Source organism: Microcaecilia unicolor, chromosome 9 (assembly GCF_901765095.1).
Source record: "Microcaecilia unicolor chromosome 9, aMicUni1.1, whole genome shotgun sequence".
NCBI classification, from domain to species: domain Eukaryota; kingdom Metazoa; phylum Chordata; class Amphibia; order Gymnophiona; family Siphonopidae; genus Microcaecilia; species Microcaecilia unicolor.
Genome location: NC_044039.1, coordinates 194,286,257 through 194,307,920, shown reverse-complemented (window position 1 = coordinate 194,307,920; position 21,664 = coordinate 194,286,257). Strand labels below are relative to the sequence as shown.

General features: G+C 41.6%; 1 long non-coding RNA gene across 1 annotated transcript in view; it reads left to right on the top strand.

Annotated features, from left to right (window-relative positions):
- Positions 1-19,413, top strand: part of LOC115477968 — a 31,527-nt gene extending 12,114 nt beyond the window's left edge. Inside the window, exons 2-3 of the long non-coding RNA XR_003943407.1 lie at positions 18,453-18,530; positions 19,342-19,413. This is a non-coding gene — a long non-coding RNA (uncharacterized LOC115477968). The remainder of the gene's footprint in view (positions 1-18,452; positions 18,531-19,341) is intronic.
- Positions 19,414-21,664: the final 2,251 nt, after the last annotated feature.

The following is a 21,664-nucleotide window of genomic DNA, read 5'->3' as shown; positions in this document are numbered from 1 at the left end:
GGGCACCCTAGGGGGCACTGCAGTGGACTTCACAAATTCCTCCCAGGTTTATAGCTCTCTTACCTTGGGTGCTGAGCCCCCTAACCCCCCCCCAAACCCCACTCCCCACAACTGTATACCACTACCATAGCTCTTAGGGATGAAGGGGGGCACCTACATGTGGGTACAGTGGGTTTCGGGTGGGTTTTGGAGGGCTCACATTTACCACCACAAGTGTAACAGGTGGGGGGGGGGAAGATGGGCCTGGGTCTGCCTGCCTAAAGTGCACTGCACCCACTAAAAACTGCTCTAGGGACCTGCATACTGCTGTGATGAAGCTGGGTATGACATTTGAAGCTGTCATAGAGGCTGGAAAAAATGTTTTTTAATTTTTTGGGGGGGTGGGAGGGGGTTGGTGACCACTGGGGATTAAGGGGAGGTCATCCCTGATTCCCTCCGGTGGTCATCTGGTCAGTTTGAGCACCTTTTCGAGGCTTGGTCGTGAAAAAAAAGGGACCAAGTAAAGTCAACCAAATACTCGTGAGGGACGACCTTCTTTTTACCATTATCGGCCGATGACACCCATCTCTTAACCACGCCCCCGTCCTGCCTTTAGTACATATCAACACTCCCCCGTGAACTTTGTTCGTCCCCGCGACGGGAAAGCAGTTTGAGGACGCAAAAAAAAATCGGCTTTCGATTATGCCGATTTGGACGACCTCGGGAGAAGGACGCCCATCTCCCGATTTGTGTCGGAAGATGAGCATCCTTTCCTTTCAAAAATAAGCTAGATAGTCTAAGTGCTTTGAAAATACACCTCCACATGTGCTAAAGAATCATACCAGTTAACATTTACACAAAAAACATCAAAAAAGTTTAGTCTTTCAGGCTCAAATCTTGCAATGCTTTTTGCATTTTTTTATTTGCACACATTGTTTTCCCCTTCTTGAAAATGTAAGAAATTAAATCCTGGGGTAAAAATGAGCTATTCCCAAATTTTTGCAAGCAAACTGACTTACAGGGTTTTTGCACATTTTTTTTTCTCAACTCAAGCCTGAAACTTAATTCTGGCAATATTGCATAAGTCATCACTGCCAGTTTCCTTGGGCCAAAACACATTTTCGGTCAAGATGACCTGAAGATTTAAAGTTGACTTTTGTGAACGACTAATAACCAAGATAAGAAAGATGGAAGCCAGATACCGAACATGTGGTTCCATGTGGAGAAAGTGAATCCAGTTTTTACAAAAATCGTGTCATTGTAAACCTATGAATTACACTGTGTTCTCCTTTGAAAGCGAGTTGCATAATGTGTTATTTTACTACTGCGCATAGTAAAAAAAAAAGTCATTCTGAGGACATAAAGCCAATAAAAGCAACATATGAAAAAGACTGACTACAAGTTCACTGCCTTGGATTAAAAACATCTGGCAGAGCTCCATTGTTGTAACTCCAGGTGTTTTTCATTTGAAATAGTTCATGTAAGGTCCCTAAAAGGAAGCAACTGGTTATAAATAAATCCAGCCAAGAAACTTTGTGTGGCACCTTTAATGAGCTACATTTAACTGTTATTAATTATATATTTCAGCAACTATATTTCTGGCTGTAACACAAATGTTAGGAACTGCCTGTAAATGGTTTTGACCTGTAGCAAATGAGAATATTAAAAAATCATTAAATGTAAAATTAACTTCTGAAAACAAATCTCCTGTTTGATCATAGTTGTTTTTGATATATTATGGGGCTTATTTTAGAAGCATCATTTGCATTTTAGACATGCATAAACTGGCATTTAGACATTAGACATAATGCATTAAACCGGCATTTATATTGAAACAAACATCTAAATCCTGATTTTTCTCCAAGGATAAGCAGGCTCTCGTATTCTCACAGCTTGGTGACATCATCCAACGGAGCCCAATGCAGACACCGACTAGCGACATCAAGAACTTTCTAGCAGCATCCTACCGTACATGATCTAGTGCCTTCCTTCCCAATGTACGAGCATGGGTCCCTCAGTCTCATTTTTCCATGGAACAAGGAGGACACATCTTCATAGTTCTCCACAAATGACATAGAGGGGCATTTTCAAAAGGTCATCCAAGTATGAATTAGGATGCCCTCGCGAAGTCGGCCAAAATCAGGTAGGTATAATCGAAAAAATAGTATGGATGTTCTTAGACATTCCATTATCGCAGTGCAAAACGCCCAAAGTATAGTAAAAAGGACGCCCATCTTCTAGAACCATGAAAGGAGTCCCTAAAACATTCACTGTACTTGCCAATTTGTCATATCAATGTCCTTCACCGGTTCTACAAGAAAGACGTCCTTATTACTATACTTTGGACTTCTTTGATGTACCTGGTTGTTCTGCAAGTACAGTGTATGTAACTGCGGACATCCAGGTACGGGAAATATAAGGACCATTCATAAGTGTAAGAACCCTGAACACTGATTATAAACTAATAAAAATGTAGACAAAAAAATCAGCCTACAACCTTATGCGTGGAAAGGCATCACTGTAATTACACCGGGCTCTAAAACCCAGTACACAACCTAGTGAAACAAACAAAAACAAAAAAAAAAACAAAAAGGGCTGCAAATACTACACGCTAGCAGAATACTGCATCTTGATCACGCATGAAAAACACATGACACAACAGATATGAAGGCAAAATACTGAACTGGAAAGTTACCTCAAGAAGTCAGACTCAGCATGCAGCAATACTAGAAAAATTGGATTGAAACTTGCATGCAAAATATCACAGATGCACATTTCCAAAAGCTGACATATTCCAATTAATAAATTCTGAATAAAAAATGTTTTCTACCTTGCTGTCTGAGCATTTAGTTTTTCTATTCGCTTTGGTCCCAGTGTCTTCTGTTTTATGCAGTGTCTTCTTTCCATTTGTATTTTTTCTCTCACCCATGTCCACCATCCTTATACGTTCTGTCTACCATCTGTAGCCCTATCCCTATCCGTTCAAAGTGTTCCAATCCAGCCCTTAAATTCAGCAATTTTCCCTCCATCCATATCCAGCATTTCTCCTCACTCTCCTCCCCTTCATCCATGTGCATCTACTTCCTCTGTCTTCCCTCCCCTCCATCCATGTCCAGCATTCTCCTCCTCCCTTCCCCTCCATCTGTGTGCATCTCCTTCCTTTGTCTTCCTTCTCTCCATCCTTGTCCAACATTTCTCCTCTCTTCCCTGCCCTCCACTCCATCCATGTCCAGCATTTCTCCTCCCTTCCCTCCATCCATCTGCATCTACTTCCTGACTTCCCTCCATCCATCCATCCATGTCCAGCAATTCGCCTCTATTCCCTGCCCTCCCCTCCATCCATCCATGGCCAGCAATTCTCCTCTCTCCCCTGCCATCCCTCCTCCTCCAGCGATCTCTTCTCTCCCCCTGCCTGCCCCCTTCTCTCCAGGTCCAGCGATCTCTTCTCTTCCCCCTGCCCTTCCCTCCTCGCAATGGATCTCGTTCTCTCCCCTGCCTTCCCCTTCCTCCCCCCTTCTCTCACCTACCTCCCCTTCTCTCCCCCTGCCGTCCCCTCCTCTAGAGTGATCTCTTCTCTCACCCTGCCCTCCCCTTCTCTCCATGTCCCAGCGATCTCTTCTTTCCCCGTGCCTCCCCTCCTCTCCAGCGATCTGAGGACAGCAGGCCAAGTATTCTCACATAACCCTCCCATCTCCCCTTTGAGTTGAATTCTTTAGCTTTTTAACATGACTGAGGGACATGCGCACTTGTCCGTGTGGGAAGGCACCAGTGCATGCGGGATGCTCCTAGAAAGTTCTTATCTTGCTAGTCAGCGTCCGCAATGGACTCCAATTGGATGACATCACCCAGCTGTGAGAATACTTGGCCTTCTGTTCTGAGAGAATATCTGCTACAGGTGAGTAACATTGCTTTACAAATCCAGGATATGCATGCTTAAAACTCTAAAATGTGCATATGGCAATGGGGCGTGGTCCTGGGCATCTTTAGAGCAGGGCTAGGACTTTAATATTCCCTTATCTCTTGTTTGTTCTGTTTGTCTGTCCTAAATAGATTGTAAGCTCTGTCGAAGCAGGGACTGTCTCTTCATGTTCAAGTGTATAGCGCTGCGTACGTCTAGTAGCGCTATAGAAATGATAAGTAGTAGTAGTAGTAGATCTAAAATATAAGGGCCTGATAGCCCAGCCGGCGGTGGATCAGCATTTTGCTGACCGCTGCCAACATTAAACCTGGAAATTCAATGCCAGGCCATGTTCGGGAACTGGAATCAAATTTGGGGTTTCTGGAGCTGGCTAATGCATAGCCAATTAAGTGCGATATTTAGCACTTAACTGTCTATGGGGCACTACATAAAGATAGGACTGACTTTTATACGTGCCAACTCTGCCCGGGACACCCCCCCAAAACGCTGATTTTCAGTTCCAAGTTTGCCAGATTATTACAAGTTTTCTATCCCGCTCATTGGACATTCCACCTGAGAGGCACACAGGCCGAAATAATTGAGGAGAGAAAAGAACACAAAAGTGAAATGGGAGGAAGGAGGAAGAGCTACAATGATAGGGATAGTGGGGAACAGCACATAGAGGGGAAATGTGTGCAATCATGATTCTCGTTCAGTGCCTCCATGTTTAAAAAGAGGAGAAAGAAAAAAGCAATGTTTATTGGAAAGCATCCTGAAAGAGAGAGGTTTTTAGATGTCTTGAAGTGCTGGAGGGTGCATTGCAGTTTAAGATGCATTCCAAAGCTCTGGGCCTTGGACAGAGAAATTGAACATCGAGTGGTATCATAGACAACCTCTGTAAAAAAGGGAGCTACTAACCGGTTAAGTGCTGCTGAAAATTAGCAGTTAGCTCTGCACAGATGATTTAACCGGTCAGGAGCTGTTCCTGGCTGCTTAAATTGCTTTGAATATTGACCCCCTAAATGTGTATTCCCAGTTCAGAAGGTGAAAGCATGTCAATGTCCAAAACGATTGACATCTAAGTTTTGAAAAAAAAAAAATGCTCCGATTATGTAGTGCTTCATTGAGAAATTAGGTGAGGGTCACCCCTTTAGTCCCCTTGTGGTTGATGTCCCCCATCCCTCCCTCACCAAAAAAACTAAAATTGGAAAGGGATATTGGACTCTGCTTAGGAAAAATAAACATTAACATCTTGGAGCCAATATTCAGACCATGGGAGTTTGCCGGGCTGCCTCCCACAGTCGGCGTTGAGCCCGGGTGCTCAATGCTGGGCCATTTCCAGTGATCGGCACTGAATATCCCAGTTTATTTTTGGCAGGTTTGAACTTAACTGGCCAAGTCAATGTTCAGCAGTGGCTGGTTAAGTTGAAACCGGCAAAAGATAGGCCTGCTATTGCGGCAACACAATTTGGTCACCAAACTTAGCTGCCAATGCGCTGAATATTAGTGGATAGTAATATAGCTGATTATCTGCTAAGCGCTGACTGGGAATATTCAGTGAGAGATAACTGGCTATCTCCCGCTTTAGCCTTTCCTCGTAGGAAAGTTGTCCCATCCCCTTTATCATTTTCGACGCCCTTCTCTGCATCTTTTCTAATTCCACATATCTTTTGTTTGAGATGCAGCAACCAGAATGAACACAATATTCGAGGTGCGGTCGCACCATGGAGCGATACAAAGCATTATAAACGTCCTCATTTTTGTCTTCCATTCCTTTCTTATTAATACCTATGTTCTATTTGCTTTCTAGCCACAGCAGCACACTGAGCAGAGGGTTCAAACTATCATCAACTTAGTAGCTCTGGACTGCTCCACAAAATGTTCATCACTCAATTATCTGCAATCCAATTCTATTGCATTCATACCTAGAGCAGTGGTTCGCAACCTTTCTTCCATTGAGACACACCTGATAATGATGTTCACATACGTGACACACTGAACACTAACGTTCATGGCTGATCAACAAAATATCCCTTATATATCTTCATTATTGCTGAAAACATTGCAAGGAAGGCAGTGGCTGCTGGTTGGAGAAGAGCAGACTTGCAACATTTCCAGTTGGGTGCTGGTGGCAGCCGCTGAGCACTTGGGTAATGGTGAAGCAGAAAAGACCAGTTATGTGGATTTCAAATACCTGATTCCCTTCTCTGCTCTTCCCAGCCCACTAGCACACATGGTTGTTAAGGAAAGCAAGGGCTTGCTGTCTGTCACATTTTGGTGACACACACCTCTCAACTCTTGCTGACACACAAGATAACCACGAACCTACAGCAATGTTATCATAAGACATAACATCTACCATGCACCAGTCTGAACAGGCTGCTGAGTGGCATTATTTACTTTAAAAGTAACTGTGGTTTAAATCTTGGAAATTAGTAGGAAGAATGATAAATATCCCCTATATTATGCGTAATAGTGCATTTATCATACATCTGTACAGCGCTGGTTAAATCACTTGTGTGGGGCTGTCCATTGATATTCAGCAGCACTTAACTGGTTTGTGCTGTTAAATATCAGCACAAACCACTAAACTGAAAGCTGGTGATTTTGTAGGCTGTCCAGGGGTGGAGTCAGCACTTAACCACTTAAGTTAAGCAAACAAATCGGACCACTATAAAACTCAGCCCTGTCTTATGTGGCGTTGCTTATGCGGTTAGGCTGAAATATTGCACTTTCATAAAGTACAAAGCCTAGGGGACATTCAAAGGAAATTACATTTTCACAGTACCTGGCAGAAACCCAAAAGTAGCAACTAGAGAGTTGCACTAGGACAGAAATCTAACTTGTTCCCTCCGGAATCTAACCCAGCCCCGAGGGGAATCTAACCCAGCCCCGAGGGGAATCTAACCCAGCCCCACCTGTGCCACGGGAATCTAACCCATTCCCACCCATTCCTGCTGCAAGTAATCTCCTCTATCCCGGCCCCAGGCCTGCCCAGCCCCTGCCGCACTGCAATCACCTTGCTACTGCCCTGCCCCCCCCCCCCAAGAACAGAGATCTGCATGAAAGAAAAAAATTATTTTTCTGATTTTGACTTATGAAAACCACATGTCCCTGAAGCATGCTCAAAACAAAATAATCCATTTGAACAAAAGAGATGAAAAGATGTGATGTCATGTGCCCAGTGAAAGGAGAGTTTAATTTACTTCCAATCTTCATAACACCAAGCTTCCCAAGGAAGATTACAACAACAGTTAAGATGAACCCATCAGTAAACAGGATATCCTCACTGAAATTTGGCCATGTATTACTATATTGTTAGTAATAGTAATTTTATCTTTAAAATCTAGCATGGTACCGGAAGATTGTAGGGTGGCCAATGTAATGCCGATTTTTTTAAAAAGGTTCAAAGGTGATCTGGGAACTTATAGATGGGTGAGCCTGACGTCGTTGCCAGGCAAAATGGCAGGGACTATTATAAAGAACAAAATTACAGAGAATATTCATAAGCATGAATTAATGAGACAAAGCCAACATGGATTTAGTGAAAGGAAATCTATTACAGTTCTTTGAAGGGGTGAACAAACGTGGATAAGGTGAGCCGGTCAATATTGTGTATCTGGATGTTCAAAAGGCATTTGACAAAAGTACCTCCAGAGGAAATTGGAGAGTCATGGGATAGGAAGTAGTGTACTATTGGGATTAAAACTGGTGAAAAGATAGAAAACAGAGACTATGGTTAAAATAGTCCAGTATTCTCAATAGAGAAGGGTAGATAGTGGGGTTCCCCAGGGTCTGTGCTGGGACCTTTGCTTTTTAACATATTTATAAATGATCTAGAGATGGGAGTAACTAATGAGGTAATTAAATTTGCTGATCACACAAAGTTATTCAAAGTTGTTAAATCGTGAGAAGATTGTGAAAAATTAGAAGAGGACCTTACAAGACTGGGAGACTGGGCATCTAGATGGCAGATGACGTTTAATGTGAGCAAGTGCAAAGTGATGCATGTGGGAAAGAGGAACCTGAATTATAGCTATGTCATGCAAAGTTTCACGTTAGGAGTCACTGACCATGAAAGGGATCTAGGTGTCATCATTGATGATACATTGAAACCCTCTGCTCAGTGTGCGGCGGCTAAGGAAGCAAATAGAATGTTAGGTATTATTAGGAAAGGAATGGAAAACAAAAATGAGGACATTATAATGCCTTTGTATCTCTCCATGGTGGCGACCGCACCCTCGAATATTGTGCTTAGTTCTAGTCACCGCATCTCAAAAAGATATGGTGGAATTAGAAAAGGTATAGAGAAGGGTAACGAAAATGATAAAGGGGATGGATGACTTCCCTATAAGGAAAGGCTAAAGTGGCTAGGGCTTTTCAGCTTGGAAAAGAGACAGCTGAGGGGAGATACAATAAAGGTCTATAAAATAATGGGTGGAATGGGTAGATGTGAATCGATTAAACTCCCTAGTTTGGAAAGAGTAAATACTCAGACTAGGGAGCACTCAATGAAGCTACCAAAGTAGTAAATTTAAAAACGAATCTGAGAAAATATTTCTTCACTCAACGTGTAATTAAACTCTGGAATTCTTTGCCAGAGAATGTAGTAAAAGCAGGTAGCTTAGCGGGGTTTAAAAAAGGTTTGGATAGCTTCCTAAAAGTCCATAAGCCATTATTAAAATAGACCTTGGGAAAATCCACTGCTTATTTCTAGGCCACTGTTTGGAGACAGGATGCTGAGCTTGATGGACCTTCGGTCTGTCCCAGTATAGCAATACGTATGTACTTATAACCTGCTACCCTGGGACGTCCAGGTTTCAGAAAAGTGTTCTTATTGAGCAATGCTCTGTCTGAGGAATTAGGGGAGTCATCTCATTATCCCCAGTGGCTGGTTTCTCCCCCAAAAGGAAACTGGCAAGGGATACTGGAGCTCTGTAGCAGCTTTGGGAGAAATAGACATCTGTGCTTCTAAATTAAGGAGTTTAGTGAAATTTGAGTATAAAGTTAGACACTCAGCCCTAGTACATTTTAGAAGAGGTCAATTTAGGAGCATAACTTTCAAAGGAGCATAAGAACATGAGCACTGCCACACTGGGGCAGACCCAAAGTCCATCAAACCAAGTACACTGTTTCCAACAGTGGCCAGTCCAGGTCACAAGTACCTGACAAGATCTGAAAAGAGTAAAACAGATTTTATGCTGCTTATCCTAGAAATAAGCATTAGATTTTCCTAAGTCCACCTTAATAATGGCTTTTGGACTTTTCTTTTAGGAAATTAGCCAAACCTTTTTAAAACCCTGCTAAGCTAACAGCTTTTACTACATTCTCTGGCAATAAATTCCAGAGTTTAATTACATATTGAGTGAAGAACTATTTTCTCTGGTTGGTCTTAAATTTACTACATAGTAGCTTCATTGCGTGCCCCCTAGTTCTTGTATTTTGAAAAGAGTAAACAAGCGATTCATGTCTACCGGTTCCACTCCACTCATCATGTTATCGTTTGAATATCTGGCCCTATATGTTTCACCACTAGTATTTTTTTGTCCTGTGGATGTTTTCAGCTCCTCAGATTCTGCACTTCTCCTTCTCAGTACTTAACTACTTCCCATAATCTTCTTTTTGCATATATCCTTCCTGCCAAGTGTCCAACTGCCAATCCATTTCTGGGAAGGCATCCTGGAATTCATTCCAAGTTGATGAGGGAAGCCTTTTTTTTTCCAATATATTTTCTTCTCATTATCATCTCTTCTTTCACTGAGAAGATTTCAATAGTTCAACACAGCATGGTAGATAAAGGTGACTAGATAGCTTTATGTGATCAGAGGTTGGGCAGAGCCTGTCCTAATTTTTCCCTATTGAATTTTTCCAGTTTCTCTGAGAATTGCAAAATTACAAATCCATAGACTCAGTGGGGCAAACCAAGACTGACTTAGACTGGAGCTTAGAGTATTGCAGTGGTATTTATAAGTGGTACTCTAGGACCATGGTTTCAGGATATCCTTAATAAATGTGCATCACACATACACTCTTGGGTAAATTATATTTCACTATAGTCACTATAGTCACTATGAAGTCAATATTCAAAGTGTTTAAGTGGGCAGAAGCCTCTCCTACCTGCTTAAATAGCTTTCTGCTGCCTAACCAGGGGTATTCAGTGGCACTTAACTGGACAGTGCGGATGACTATCCCCCAAGACTTCCCCCAAAAAGTGAGCAGGTCAGGGGCAATGCTGGGGAGGATCCCCAGATTATGAAGTAATTTCGCCCCCAGTGCTCACCATTTCCAGTGCTACGGAAATGTATTTCCGTATTTTACTCTGGCACTAATGGGGTAGAGCTGTTCACTGCCCAGTTACCACTGGGTTAGCACGGAAGCCCTTACCACTACCTCAATGGATGGCGGTAAGCGCTGTCCTCGAAATTGTCACGTGACAAGTGCGAACTTACTGCCACAGTCATTTCTTTTTCTGACCTTTCCTACTCGGTGCAGTATAAGGGGGCCTCGGTTGCACATCAAAAACCACACTGTGATAAAGTCACATCCAGGATAGTTGGGTTAAGGCAGTGTCAGTTTGAAATACAAGTCCCAGAAGGCATTGCAGGCAAGGAGCCAGGGGTTGAGATGAGGAACCCGGACTGGACTCCTAGCTGCAATGGGGAAGACATGGGTGTAAGCTGGCAGGACGTGTAGATGGGCTGCCACTAGGGGGAAAGAGATTTAGGAAGCCCTGTGTGCAGGAGCTCATCATTAGTCTAATGCTTAACTCAGCTGGTATGGGTGAGGAGGAAGCTAGTGGAAGGAGAATGATTGGTTGTGAGAGCAGAAGCCAGGGATTGATTAGGCAGGTGGGAAGGAGTCCCAGAGGAGAGAGAAGCAGTTGTAGGCTAAAAACCCTTGGGTAAGAGAGGTCCCTAAAGTACTGAAGCAGGCTGAAATCCCTTGGGTCTGAGGAAGTCCCAAAAGTATTTGCAGGCTGAAAATCCTTGAGTAAGGGAGGTCTCTAAAGTATTGAATTTACCAGTGAAACTGATGCAGGGTGAAATCCCTTGGGTATGAGGAGTCCCTAAAGTATTGAACTCTCCTGAAGGTAAAGAGAGTAGAAGGTAGAAACTGCTGCTTTATGATTTAACTGTGATGATGAATTGAATGAATTGTTTCTATTTGGAATTGAACTACTGCTTATTGTGCACTGGATAAAGAGCCCAGACTGGAGCTGACTGTGAGCCTGTATTGAATCCTGGTATGTGCTGATAGCCTACTGCTTATTTGCCACGCACTTTCAGGTGGCTTGTATGTGCTTATGATGGAAGGTGAATGCTGCTGTTGGAACTGTGTATCAGGTCTACTAGAAACCTGCATGAAATAAAGTCTTTAAGATTGAAGTTGCGGGTGGACATTTATTTCTTGACTGTACCAGGAGCCTGTGGCTGGAGGAGATTGTTCTATCCTTGGCTGCACCTAGAGGTACCTGGTTACAACACTACTGCTAGTAAAGGGTCCTTTTTACTGCAGCTTGGTAAAAGCGGCCCTAAGTTTGCCGAGCACTTATGGACAACATTGCATTTACATATTCCTTTTTAGGATTAAGATCTGAATGATGTGTTCTTTCTGATCTGTTCTTATTCTTTCACATCTGCTGTTTTATTATCTTTTCCCAGTTGCTTTTACAGTTATTACCAGCAACGATTATTTTGGTGGCTGTTTTTTGTTTTGATGGTGTTTTTTTTATTGACACTCACTTTTCTGCTGATACTCCATGCCATCTCTTCTACTGAATTTCAAAGCAAACAGAACATTTTGCAGAGATCTTAAGCTCAGCAAGACAGATCTGAATATCTCCTGGGCATGCCTGAATATTCATGATATGTTTTGTTTGTGTAAAGAAAAATTCACAGGCCAGTTATTCAGCTGTTTAGGTGGCTCAGATATTTAGAAGAATAGATGGCCCTATGATTGCATAGTACATCTAATGGTCCATGTTTTCTGATCACCAATACTTTCCCCAGTGGAACATCTAATTAAAATTTAGCCTCAAAACAGTCACTCTTAGAAGTGTTTTCATGTTTATTTACTCTAATGCTTTCATCTTTTTTTTTCCATAGGCAGGTGACAGCTGCCCACAGAATACTGTAGTCTGCCAATTTTCTGATTATATAAAATGCTAATTCTTGTTTCAAAGAATTTACTGTAATATGGTGTTTCTGGCTTTAGTTCCATCTGCAAAATGTTGAGCTTTCGATATTTAAAACAGGTTGTACTGCATTGGTTTTATTATTATTATTATTCATCCAATCCTTTGTAAAATCTTAGATATTTAAATACTTTAGTAAATTCTCTCAATGTAAATGTTTAAGAGTTTCACTTAAAGTCACTATTCTGGTTTAGTCAAAAACGTGGAAGAAAATGTTTTGAAAATAAAGTTGGGACTCTGCTGAGAAGGATAGTTGGATCCTAATTTCAGCACTAGAGAAAACAGGGAGTAATTCTATAAGGAGCTGACTACATTGTTCTAGTATGTGGATTCGTAGAGGGGCAATTTATGAAAGGACATTCAAGTCAGAATAGAGATGCCCAGCTCATAACGTCCAAAATGGATGTCCATCTAATAGAAAATACATCAAGATTTCCTGTTTGAAAAGACATGAGATGGATATCTGTGTGCTGAGGATGTCATTTCAACACCAAAATTATTAATCTCCACAGCTCGATTCTTGATGATAAAACTCGTATTGAATTCTTCCTTGATTAACTAGACCCCAACCTAGATGAAGTTCCAGTTGACCAATCATGGACAAATTTCACCATCCTCACCACAGATGAAGTTTCTCAGACAATCACTAAACTTTTCAGATCCCGTTGCCATCTCGACCCATGTCCTAACTACTTAATGAGAGATCCTCCTGAACGATTCATAATAGATCTTACTAATCATCTGAACTTTTTGCTACAACAAGGTTTATTTCCCACGGATCATGGTAACATTTTGCTTACACCTTTACCCAAAGATTCCAAGAAACCTATAAGTGATATTACAAATTATCGACCAGTGGCCTCCATCCCCCTCCTAGTTAAATTGTTGGAAAATAGAGTAGTTTCTCAAGTTAATAGATATATACAGAAATTCTCCACTCTTCACGAGTCACAGTCGGGTTTCCGCCCTGCCCACAGCACTGAAACGGTATTGATCACCCTAATTTCTAAATTCAAGCAAGAAATATCACTTGGAAATAAAATTCTTGTCTTACAGTTTGATATGTCGGGAACATTCGACATGGTCGACCATTCTATTCTTTTTTTTTTTAAATTTATTAATAATAAAGACATACATCCATATACATAGACTTAGAAATAACAGAATTGACATTAAAGGCAAAAAAAAAAAAAAAAGAAAAACCAATACTTACAACCAGATGGTTAAAGTATAACACACTAAATTTACATTTGTCCCCAATAATAGGATCAAGATACTAGGAAATATTACAATCAACAAACAAAAGAATTAATCATTAACGGAGGGGGCAGCTCGAATATCTACAGCCAACTTAACAGCACTTAAATTAGGGAGGCAAAGCAACAGGTGATCTAACTGTTTCCATAGATGATATGAATTGTAATAATTTTAAAGGGGAAAAAATACATAATTATTTGCTTCATATATTATGAAGCATTTACAAGGAAACTTTAGCAGGAAAGTTACACCCAAATTAATCACTCTGGTTTTATAGGATAGAAATTCCTTCCTTCTTCTTTGAGTGCTTCTTGCCAAATCTGGAAAAATTTGAATTTTTTGCCCCCAAAATGCATTATTTAAATGGCGAAAGTAAAGTCTTAAAATGTTATTTCTATCCAGTTCAAGAGCGAAGGACACAATCAGCGTAGTTCTCTCTGTGACTATCTCCAGAGAGGTTTCCAGAAACTCAGTGAGATTTAAACCAGGAGGATTCTGTAGTTGATTTTCCCCTTTCTCAGTTCCCGAAATGTATTGAGTCCTCGTAATAGGAGGGCAAGCCTCCATAGGTATCCCCAATATCTCATTAAAATATTTTTTTAACATATCAGTAGCTGAGATTAAGGGAGATTTAGGAAACCTCAAAAACCTGAGATTATTCCTCCTTCCGTTATTCTCCAAATATTCTATTTTTCTCTCTTGAATTTCTTTATCCTTTATCATAGTCACTGTTAAGTCCTTCAATTGTTTAACTTCTTCTTCAATACCCCCAAGTTTTTGTTTATGTTCCTGAACTTCTGTAGACAAATTTTGGGAAGTCTGCTTTAATTCCTTAATTTCGCCAGTCATAGAAACATTCATCTGTAGTAACGTTTTGTTCACCTGCTGGATTGCGTCCCACAATGCTTCCATTGTCACCCGCATTGGTCTTTCCAAATATCCACTCTCTCCAGGGGGTAGTCCTCGGGAAATAGGTGCAGCGGCCTGAAACTGACCCTGCATAGTTGCTCCGTTCACCGGGATAGTAACGCTGAGAGATCCTCCATCCACAGGAGACACACACTCGAGCTGCTGTGGTATCGCCAGCGTCAACTTACTTCCGGGCTGTGGAGGAGGGGTGAAATCGGGAGGACTCAACGTCACTCCCTCAGCGCTGTGCTCAGGCCCCTGCGGGGTCAAGCCCGTCGAGGTAGAAATCCGAGTGCCCAGAGTGCTGATTCCGAAGCTTTCAAGAGGTGCCTGCCGCGAGACTGGGGTTGACGTCGAGGCCTTGGAGGTAGGAGCCTGAGTTTTCCCCTTTCTCTTCCCCATCTCGATTAAAAAGAGACGGAGTAAGAGCTTCTGTTTGGCCCCACAACTCTCTTGAACTCAGGAACTCAGCGCTCACACGACCGTTAGCGCCGCCATCTTGATCGACCATTTATTCTTACCAGAATCTTGGACAAATTGGGGTTTGGAGGTAATGCCATAAATTGGATTGAAGGATTCATTACATCAAGATCCTATCAAGTTAAGTCTGTAACAGCATCTTCATTGGATGTAAAGTCCAAATTATGAAGAAACTTCAGACTGCCCAGAACACTGTGGCTAGACTTATATTTGGAAAGTCTAGATTTGAGAGTGCAACACCCCTCCCACATGAATCTTCACTGGCTCCCTATTAATGAACAAATTAGTTTTAAGGCTATTACCTTGATCCATAAAATCATCCATGGAGAATCACCAACATATATGGTCAATCTGTTTAATCTTCCAATTAGAAATATGTCTACATCTTCAAGGACCTACCTTAATCTACATCTTCCCAAATACAGAGGTATCAAGTATAAAACCTACTATTCATCTAACTTTTGCTATCTTGGAAGTCGTCTCTGGAATGCTCTACCCAAACATATCCGATCAACAAGTGAATACCTTCCTTTCAGGAAATTATTGAAAACCCACTTATTTAAACAAGTTTATTCAACTCAATAGTTCTCTACTTTAAACATTCATTCACTTAATAGTCAATTACCTTTGACTCCCCCTTTATCCTTTACCATCTGATTTCTTCCATACCATTTTCCTACTTTTCTTTCCCTTTCTTCTTTCCTGTACCCTTTCCTACGCCCCTCTCTCCTTCCCTTTTCCCTGCTTCTCTCCCCTCTTCTTCCCTGCCTCACTATCTCTCCACTCCTTATTACCTACCTTAGTCTAATTATGTTTTATTTTTATATAATACTTTAAATCATTGTTAACTTCATGATTTTATTAACTTCATAATTTTGTGATTTTGTTAACTTCATGATTTTGTGATTTGTTACTATGTAAGCCGCATAGAGCTTGCGATGAGTGGGAATTGTGCGGGATACAAATGTAATAAATAAATAAATAGAATACAACCGTGGAAACATTAATGGCAGGAACTCATTACATTGCTAGCGCCCGTTTCATTGCGTTAAGAAACGGGCCTTTTTTACTAGTATTTCTATATAACCTACATGGCTCATTTTGATCACTTGAAGCAGTTCACAGTTACAGAAAATTAAACTAATAAAACCCATCTACCTTGCACCCTCCCTCATCCCTAGAAACCCAAGCCCAAATCACCAAAATCTACTGACCTAAAAAAAGCAAAAGATCTTCACACAGCAACAAGGCAACAGGGTAAGAATGTTTTCTCTCAAGGCCTCCTTCACATTACTCAAAGGGAAAATGCATGTTTTAAATATCTTATGGAAGCCTTGGTAGGTCTGCTATCACTGTGAAGATAAATATTATAATGTGTTTAGCAATTAGTTACCATGGAAGCTTTTCAGTAATATCAATATCCTTAGCAATAGGGTACAGCCATAGAAATGTGATGGTGCAAAAACACACACACCAACAGATCCCAATTGTTTTGAGTACCAACAGCCTTATTAAAAAGTATGCTCAAGTACCTCTTGATATGGTGCCTGCATTAATACATACCATGACTCCTCCGGCACAATCCAGTTATTAAGAAGACTACTGTCAGTAAATCTGAGGGACTGAGATCATGCTCAATGTGGTCTGGTATATGGGTGATGTTTAGGGTTACAATATGTGCGGAGACAAAAAAGAGGACAGAAACATTAAAAATGGTTGCTGCCTTTGCTAAAGAAAAATTTAATCATAGCCTTTAGTTAATGAACACACATCAAACAGTGACTTACTTACACTACAGCTGTAGACAATCTACTTGTCAAGAACTTCCAGATTTGAGTTTGACTCAGTCTAAGACCAAGCGTAATCATGTTATCAAAAGAGCGGATATCCTCATCAACTTTGGCTGGCTTCTGAGATATGTGTGAAAGTTGTGCTGCACGAACACAATTCCTTTGACAGATTCAACCAGCAGGAGAATAGAGAGGGGATCAGCAATCCCCTTCTCTCTCTTTAGCAGCCCCATTGACTAATAGGCCAGAAATGGTTTCTCTCATTATGTGGGTAGGTGTTTTGGTCAGATCAACATTACCTGTACCGTATTTGCTCACACCAGAGTCTGTAACCACCTCTCCAGAACTATGTAAGCCACTTTGAGCCTACTAATAAGTGGGAAAAGGTGGGATACAAATGCAAGAAAGAAAGAAAGAAAGAAAGAAAGAAAGAAAGAAAGAAAGAAAGAAAGAAAGAAAGAAAGAAAGAAGAAAGAAAGAAAGAAAGAAAAGAGGACATTTCCCTAAAAATTAAAAATCCTGAAGGACATATCTGAAGAATTCCAAAATGAGGGCATATCCTCGTAAAAGAGGACATATATGCAGGCTTATTTTCGAAAGAGAAGGGCGCCCATCTTTTGACACAAATTGCAAGATGGGCGTCCTTCTCACAGGGTTGCCCAAATTGGCATAATCGAAAGCCAATGTTGGGCGTCCCCAACTGCTTTCCATCGGCGGGACGACCAAAGTTCACGGGGGCATGTCGGAGGCGTAGCGAAGGCAGGACTGGGGCGTGCCTAACATATGGGCTTCCTTGACCGATAATGGAAAAAAGAAGGGTGTCCCTGACGAACACTTGGACGACTTTACCTGTTTTTTTTTCTTACGACCAAGCCACAAAAATGTGCCCTAAATGACCAGATGACCACCGGAGGGAATCAGGGATGATCTCCTCTTACTCCAACAGTGGTCACTTACCCCCTCCCACCCTAAAAAAAACTTTAAAAATATTTTATGCAAGCCTCTATGCCAGTCTCAAATGTCATACCCAGCTCCCTGACAGCAGTATGCAGGTCCCTGGAGCAGTTTTAGTGGGTACTGCAGTGCAAATCAGGCAGGCGGACCCAGGCCCATCCCCTCTGCCTGTTACACTTGTGGTGGTAAATGTGAGCCCTTCAAAACCCACTGTACCCACATGTAGGTGCCCCCCTTCACCTGTAAGGGCTATGGTAGTGTTGTACAGTTTGGGGGAGTGGGGAGTGGGTTTTGGGGGGGGGCTCAGCACCCAAGGTAAGGGAGCTATCCACCTGGGAGCAATTTCTGAAGTCCACTGCAGTGCCCTCTAGGGTGCCCGGTTGGTGTCCTGACTTGTGAGGGGGACCAGTGCACTACAAATACTGGTTCCTCCCATGACCAAAGGGCTTGGATTTGGTCGTTTCTGAGATGGGCGTCCTCGGTTTCCATTATTGCCGAAAACCGGGGACGACCATCTCTAAGGATGACCATCTCTAAGGTCGATCTAAATGTTGAGATTTGGGCGTCCCCGACCGTATTATCGAAATGAAAGATGGATGCCCATCATGTTTCGATAATATGGGTTTCCCCGCCCCTTCGCCGGGATGTCCTCAGGAAAACTTGGGTGTCCCGTTTGATTATGCCCCTCATGGTATACCTAGTGATGTTCATTTCTAATGTGCTATACACAAAACAAAGCAGTTTGGTGACACCCCTTCTGGAGACACATGAAGCTTGTTGATGTTTATGATACAATCTTGAAAGCACATGGAGATTTTGGCATTCAGTAGATACACTGATGCTTCATGAAGAAGGTGCATAATAGTTTATCAGTGCAGTGGTGTAGCCATGTTGATGAACTTTTACAGTTGCTTCTAAAGAATGAAACCCCATGACCCTGAAAACTCATGTACGGAATTTTTCTATTTCTTTTTCATAAAAATATTTCTAGGAAGCAGGAGAGCCACAGTCAAGAGATAATAGAAAGCAACAAAAACAAGCACTTTGAAAACCATAGGAGGTTGAAAAGGTGAGTTTATTTTAAAAAAATCAACAGAAAATACGTAAAAATTCAAGGGAGGGGTCGATTTATAAGGGAGGAGTCTATCCATGAAACAAGTCAGTTCATTAAAACAAAGCTCATAAAAAAAAGAGATAAATGGTCAATCAAGCTATATCAATATCTTTAAATTCAAGGACTTAATAAATATCCTTACCAAAAAAAAACAAAAAAAACGAGTGAAGGAAAATCGTTTACCTGTTAACTGGCACAAAAAAAGCACTGCATCCTCTCAATAATGACACCAGTGACTGGTCTCTGTTGTTTTTAAACAGCTGTGCTGCGGAAGTCAGGGTGATGACTGACAGCTCATTTTGCACCAGGCATTCACTAGCGGTGCAGAAAGCACTGGGGCAGCATTGCGGAGGGAAATCCCTCTGTTTATAAGAATTCAATTTTTTTTCCAAGGTAAATATGGTTTACTAGAAATCTACACGGCAACATATGAGAAAATTGTCAACTATGTAGCTCAGACCATCATTAGCTGCTGTTTTGTATATTGCTATTCTGGATAGTAGCATCCGTTCTGCAAAATTCCTGAGCCTGTAAGCCGAATATCAAGACACATATCTAGGCTGGCATGGAGTATGCTGGACCCTGCCCCATGGATATTTACTCCTGTGCATAATTTTTTTTATTACCCTCCAAACGATTTGCAGAATAAAGGCCGATATTAGCATTCCCTCATCAAACATATGTTATGTTGCTAAGTGACAGTAAGCAAGCCATGTTTCTGTTAAGTCTCTAACCAGCAACATTTTGTTTGCTATATTCCATCCAGATGTCAGAAGAGATGGATGTCATCCTGGAAGGATGTGCATTTGAACTGGAAGAGAGTGAATGATTGGCAATGTTCATAGGTAGTGTTTGTGTCAAGGGTTTGGCATGCCATGAGTTGTAAAACCCATTTTGCTGGCAGCTCTTTGCTAGAACTTGATGTCTCTCCATTTCTCTGCTTATTCTGAAGAATGCAGCACATAAATTGCAGCTTTGGAAACTGGCACAATACCTTCTGAAAAAAAAAAAAGGTAAATCTTTATACTCGAAGTTGATTTTCCAGTGTAATTGTCCTCATTTAAACCCTCTCCTTATGTCAGTACTCAGCATGTAACCATATGGGTCTGCACATTTTCCTGTTAAATTAAGGGTTGATCTTTTTTCATGATTAAAAAAATATAAAAAAGCAAAAACAAATTTGTTTCCCATTTTTTTCCTCTGGTTTTCACTTTAAAGCCAAAAAGGCGGTGCTCACTGTCATGTAGATTTAGCATAAATTAAAATGTCTCAGAGCCCGGACAAGCAGAGAGAGAGAAAGTTATTTAGAGTCTGCTTCATGTGGAATGGCACAGAACATTAACCCCAAATCAACAAGGCTCACTCATACAATGGAGAAGCTATACAGAGGGAGGGGAGTTCAGTTCTTCCCCTCAAAATGTGCCTAAGATGAGGGATGGGCAATCGGAACATTTTTGTTTCGTGTCATTTCATTTCCCGTGTTGTTTATGGGAATTATCACTTTCTTGTAACAGGAGCAATGTCGTTATGAATGCATTCTCTTTGTAAATAGTGTACCCTATCCCAGATTCTATATACTGTATGACGCCGGGGTAGCGCGACCACCCAGCAGTAGTTCTAAAGTTGGTGCGCTTAGTTTATTTATATATTTATCTATTAATGACATTTATAGCCCACGTTAGCCTGAAATAGACTCAAATTCAATGTGGCTTACAAATAAACAATAAAGTGAATAAAACATAATAATGTATAGAATAGAAAACAAATTATAATAAGTTCAAGAAGCCAAATTAATACATGTGCAGTAAGTAACCAGGGATTTACACTATCTCAAGGACAAGCAAATAATTAAGGGTGGATAGGTGAGAGCATAATTAGGCAGGACTAGATGGGAAACGAGATTAAGAAAAGGGTGTGGGTAAAATTCAAATAGAGTTCTTTGTATTCAGAATCGCCAGACTGAAGAAATATGTTTTAACAAGACTTCTAAAAGTTAGGTAATCATCTGTAAACTTGATTGGTTTAGGAAGAGAATTCCAAATTTTGGTGCCTTGAAAGGAGAAATTAGCAGAGTGAATTGTTTTATATATCACATTCTTACAGATAGGGAAATGTGAGACAAGATATTCTCTAGATGACGAAACAGCATTACGAGGGGGTAATTCAATAAGATTATTCACATATGTTGGGGCTTGACCAAATAGGATTCGGTGAATGAAAACGCAAAATTTGAAAGATATTCTCCACCTTATAATTGAAAGAGAAAAATGCCTAGATTTCGACCCAAATCGGGAGATAGACGTTTATTTCACAAAAACGAATAAATCGGTATAATGGAAAGCCGATTTTGGACGTTTTCAACTGCACTCCATCGCGGAAGCGTACAAAGTTGACGGGGGCGTGTCAGAGGCGTGGCAAAGGTGGAACTGGGGCGTGGTTATTGGCCGAGGAGAGATGGGCGCCTTTCGCCGATAATGGAAAAAATGTATGCGTTTATAGCTAGAATTTAGGGCACTTTTCCTGGACCCTGTTTTTTCATGAATAAGGCCCCCAAAAGTGCCCTAAATGACCAGATTACCACCAGAGGGAATCGGGGATGACCTCCCCTGACTCCCCCAGTGGTCACTAACCCCCTCCCACCACAAAACATGATGTTTCACAACTTTTTATTTTCACCCTCAAATGTCATACCCACCTCCCTGGCAGCAGTATGCAGGTCCCTGGAGCAGTTGTTAGGGGGTGCAGTGGACTTCAGGCAGGTGGACCCAGGCCCATCCCCCCTACCTGTTACAATTGTGCTGCTTAATGCTTAGTCGTCCAAACCCCCCAAATCCACTGTACCCACATGTAGGTGCCCCCTTCACCCCTTAGGGCTATAGTAATGGTGTAGACTTGTGGGCAGTGGGTTTTGAGGGGGATTTGGGGGGCTGAACACCCAAGGGAAGGGTGCTATGCACCTGGGAGCTCTTTTACCTTTTTTTTTGTTTTTGTAAAAGTGCCCCCTAGGGTGCCCGGTTGGTGTCCTGGCATGTGAGGGGGACCAGTGCACTACGACTCCTGGCCCCTCCCACGAACAAATGCCTTGGATT